Source organism: Cucumis melo, chromosome 6 (assembly GCF_025177605.1).
Source record: "Cucumis melo cultivar AY chromosome 6, USDA_Cmelo_AY_1.0, whole genome shotgun sequence".
Classification (NCBI taxonomy): Eukaryota; Viridiplantae; Streptophyta; class Magnoliopsida; order Cucurbitales; family Cucurbitaceae; genus Cucumis; species Cucumis melo.
In genome coordinates, this window is record NC_066862.1 from 8,890,332 (window position 1) to 8,895,254 (window position 4,923).

Genomic DNA, 4,923 nt, shown 5'->3' on the forward strand with positions numbered 1-4,923 from the left:
TGAAATAACTCGACTCAAAATGTAAGGAGAGGAGCAAAGAATTTGCGAACTTCTTATCAAACAATGATCGAAATCCATATTAAAAAATTAGTGAATTTGAGGTTCATCTCACGCAAATTCTTTACGCCTGATAATTGAAACATTGACCTAGAAACTGAGGGCTCGAAATAAAAGACGTTCAGACGTCTCTTAAATTCTTTGACCGCTCCGAAAGAGTCATGAAATTCCACACTCAAATAGCTCGACTGAAAGGTGTGAAACAGCTCGACCAAGAAGGAGTCAATGAACAAGGGTTGCGAGGAGTTGCAAAATTCTTTGCTCCTTTTTAGGAGCGCAAGTACAAAAACCGGAGGAGTTTCCATACTCGATTTGATCCACTAAGTCAAAGATGGAACTAGAAGATGAGACTGAATCAATGAACAAGGAGGGGAGAAGAGAGAAGCGACTATTCATGATCGATGTTATTGGCTCTTCCGAAGACGAAAGGTTCGAAGAGATTATGGCAGATCATGTTCACCAAGAAATGACCCAAAATTGGATCTTGGTCTATTCTATTTGAGATTCTTCCATTTCATCTCCATCAAAATGTAATGTAATGAGAGTGTGGATTCTCAATTGTAACCTCTCATTTCTCGAGATCCCATAGCATGCAGCAACTAGTTGTAAGAAAGAGGGGGGAGTCTCGAGAGAGATTTCAAGTGTGCATTGAGGAGTAATAGGTAGCCATACCATACTTCACTCGACCCAAGCAATGCCCATCCCATGCCTTGCTTGGTTGGACCAACCAAACCGACAATTTCCGTCTTCCTTCATTGAGAGAGCAAGAACAAGTCTCTCTTTTTTTTGGGGGGGGGGGGAGCAGAGCAGTCAAAGAAGAAAGCAAAGAAAATGATTGTTCTCAAATGGCTATTCCTCATAATTGCTCCTTGTGATGCAGCGGAACCATGGCAATTAGGATCTCAAGACGCAGCAACACCTATGATGCAAGGAATAATAGACTTACATCACGATATCTTTTTCTTCCTCATTCTGATTTTTGTTTTCGTATCACGGATCTTGGTTCGCGCTTTATGGCATTTCCACTATTCAAAAAAGAAAATACCGCAAAGGATTGTTCATGAAACTACTATCGAGATTCTTTGGACCATTTTTCCTAGTATCATTCCGATGTTCATTGTTATACCATCCTTTGCTCTCTTATACTCAATGGACGAGGTAGTAGTAGATCCAGCCATGACTATCAAAGCTATTTGACATCAATGGTATCGGACTTATGAGTATTCTGACTATAACAGTTCCGATGAACAGTCACTCACTTTTGACAGTTATACGATTCCAAAAGATGATCTAGAATTAGGTCAATCACATTTATTAGAAGTGGACAATAGAGTGGTTCTACCAGCCAAAACTCATCTACGTATTATTGTAACACCCTCTGATGTACCTCATAGTTGGGTTGTACCTCAGGTGTCAAATATGATGTTGTACCTGGTCGTTTAAATCAGATCTCCATTTTGGTACAACGAGAAGGAGTTCCTTATGGTTAGTCTAGTGAGATTTGTGGAACTAATCATGCCTTTACGCCTATCGTCGTAGAAGCAGTTCCTAGGAAAGATTATGGTTCTCGGGTATCCAATCAATTAATCCCTGGGGAAGCTTAAGTGGAAATGAAAGAAAAAATATCTCAATAAGGGAAAAGAAGGGAGACCACTCAATTTCAGGCTGAACTCGCTCGCTCTAATGCTTCTTTAGTAGACAAGGAGTTCTGTGCATAAGCACCTTTAGAGAGAGGGGGGAGTCCTACACGAACTCGTAAGTCAAGCACTAGACGAGCTTTGTCTACGAAGCAGAGCGCCCTCGTCTTGCTTTTGGTGAAGCTTAACGAACTAGATAATAGGCATTTTTTTATGGTAGGAATAAAGAAGACTATATTACTTTTTAGGCCAACCACAATACAAGTCATGAGCGATAGCGAAGCCAAGCTGTATAAAGGCGAGCAACCCTTATAGCAATAGCAAACGGCCTACTTATAGCCCACCCGCCCTCTTTTTGCCCTAGGCTTTTTTCTGAACTTCTTCTGGGTTTGACAAGCTCATCAAATGGCAATTCTTCACCGTGTACTGGGACAGTGAGAATGAATTCTATTACTTTCTTTTCATTGATAGATATGTGTACCACATCGAAGAAGCAAGATGCCGATATGCTTGATGTACCAATCAAGCCCTAATTAAGCTAAGGAGGACCAAAGAATTTACGAGGCGAAGGCTCGACTGAAAGGAGAGGGAGATTTGCGGCAAAGAGAGCGATCAATGAATAAGGATAGGGGAGGCCCTAACCGAGAAAGGATCCACGATGGGGAAAGCAGAGTCAGCGAGAAAGAATGAATAAGTCACAATCTACGTAGGAAAGATAAAAAGGACATCGAGAGAGCTATCTAATTCATTCTCTCTTCAGTCCGCTATGCTTTGTTCACTCTCTTCGTTTAAGCGAGTCAACTTCTATAAATCACTACTGGTAGTAGATTCAGTGCTACTTGTCGAACCAATCCTCTCAACATATGTCTATCCAATTTCTTTGTGTTCAGTGTATCGCTTTCTTTTCCTGTCCTGTACTGGTCCGTGGTAGTTTCATTATCTTTGTCAACTAGATTTGAGAACAGCGCCTGAACTGAACTACTACTGGCTTAGCTGCCAAGCTACTAATAACTTGGCACTCGTCCTGCCAATATAGTAGAAAGAGTAGTTGTGGGATTCCACTCAGGGCACACTTGTTAGCTACAGTTCCCATCTGTCTTGTAAAGAACTAGAACTGCCCGTAGTTTCGAGACTAGCTCCCCTGGCCAAACTCTTGCTCCTCAGATTCACAGACTGAAGGAGATGAAAGTTGTGTTAGCTACTTACTTCTATTAGAGTCAGACAAGGCCTTGACTCTCTGCCTTCCTATATCATACTTGGGAACTACTAGATCTAAGTCCGAAATATCGACCTTGGTTCAAGTCCTAGCCTGAATTGAACTCCTTACTGATATTGTTTGTGGGGTTCGAGTAGTTTACTTACAGGTTGATAAGTCAGTAGCGAAGCCTAAGATTAGATGACTAGTTTGTTTCACTTCAGTTCCCCATCGTCGTCCCCTATCTGAAAGCATGGAAAGGTATCCAGAAAGCATAGTCACGAATATGAGATAGGTGCCCTCTCACCTAATACCCGCTACTAAGGATTGAAAGTCGCACAATCGGCTATAGAACTCCAGATCCACGAATAGTCGCGGGCAAGCACCTTTCACAAGCAAGTAGCTAGCTTCCACCTTTCTGAACCGCAAGGCGCGAAAGCCTGACCCTTTCCTATAGCTTCTACTTAGACTTAGCAACCCAAATCAAGGTTTTGATTCCTTAGCTGTAGAGCTACTCAAGCTAGTAAGCTAGTATACACGCATTTGCCCGATTGCTTTAAGAGAAGCTTAACCTCCACCTTGTCCTCTCCAAAACTATGGAACTCATCTGAAAAGTCGATTTTCTAGATCAAAAAATTCACTCTGAGAATAGGGGTATAAAAGTGAACCACTTAGAATCGATCCATGACTGCTAAACAAAAGGAGTCCTTTACCACTATGCAACCGTCTTTACCCGCTTCAACCGATCGAGGCTCGGACATGCCAACAACTAATACTGACTCCTTTCCCTGGGACAGCTAAAAAAACCTAATACAGCTTGTGAATCCCGGTCCGTGGTAGTTTAATTTCTGACTACCCTTAGGAGTGACGAAATTCACAGCAGATAGACAGAAGTTATGACAACCACAGCCACAAGCCTTCTTTCGTCAAGGCTTTTGAGGCTCCTCAAGCTTTTAAGCGAATAGACTTGGAGGGCATATACCGAACCTGGCCTCTTTTCCTAAGTCGAAGTGAGAAAGGTTCTATAGAGAGATCACCGAATTCACCTTCTGAATGGAGATGAAAAAGGAAAGGAAACAATTCCCCTTGCATTGAGGATAGATCGATCTACTCTTACGCTTGCTTTCGTAGACCTACTTTCTTGCTAATAGGAGAAGCGGGATAAGTAGGACAGGGAGATGTAGGGCACCGTCCACTGATAGAGTTGCTTGAGCTCTTGGAGCTCGTATGAGCATCTTCATCTCACTAGCGAGTCAGTCCAGGTTGAGGAATTTGGGCCCCCACTCCCGTCCCGGGGTGTTAAGGCTCATCGCTATAAGGAAGAACTTTCCAATCAAGGGGAAGCACCGCTCCGTCTTCCGCGTAGTGGGCTCGATAGAGATGACCTGCTTTATTTGAACTTCCTACTATATAAATAAGGCATCCCCCAGACCTAAATGGCTATACCTATATCCGACCTTCTAACCACTGAAAGTTCAATCTCTTAAGAGCCACAAAGGTTTACAGACTACTCCGAATGAGGGACGGAAGTAGCTCGACCATAGGAAGAGGGGCGAAAGAACAGAAAGTGAAAGTGTAGGCTTTCTCCAAACCTATTAAACCTACTAGAATAAGATGACTCCGCTACTGAATATGGAATAGAAAGCCTAGGATCAAACTTATGGCCTCGGACTTGTTTATGGAACTGAACTTAGGCTTTCGTATTATTTTAAGGTTAACAAGTCCAACAAGAAGAAAGTTCAGTCAGTTTCAGATAAGATATAAGGAAGAAAGAGGAAAGCCTAGGAATCAAAAGATCATAATATCTTGATAGGTTAAAGAAGATTTCTTGTCTTCCTCTTAAGGTGAAGGTTGGTCCTTCCATTGCCTCTTTCTTCTAGACTTTCCTATCTTTTGACTGTCCAAATCAAGGCGAAAATTAATTGAGTCGACCCTTGTTCATTAAGGCAGGGAGAGCGGGTTTTCGGGTCTTAAGCTCAGTATCGACTTATAGTTTCTCAGTTCAAATCTCTTATTAGGGATCGATCTCTACGT

The 4,923-nt window shown here is 42.3% G+C and overlaps 1 pseudogene; it reads left to right on the forward strand.

Annotated features, from left to right (window-relative positions):
• Nucleotides 1–888: 888 nt before the first annotated feature.
• Nucleotides 889–1,702, forward strand: LOC127150079 (cytochrome c oxidase subunit 2-like; annotated as a pseudogene).
• The last annotated feature ends 3,221 nt before the right edge of the window (nucleotides 1,703–4,923 follow it).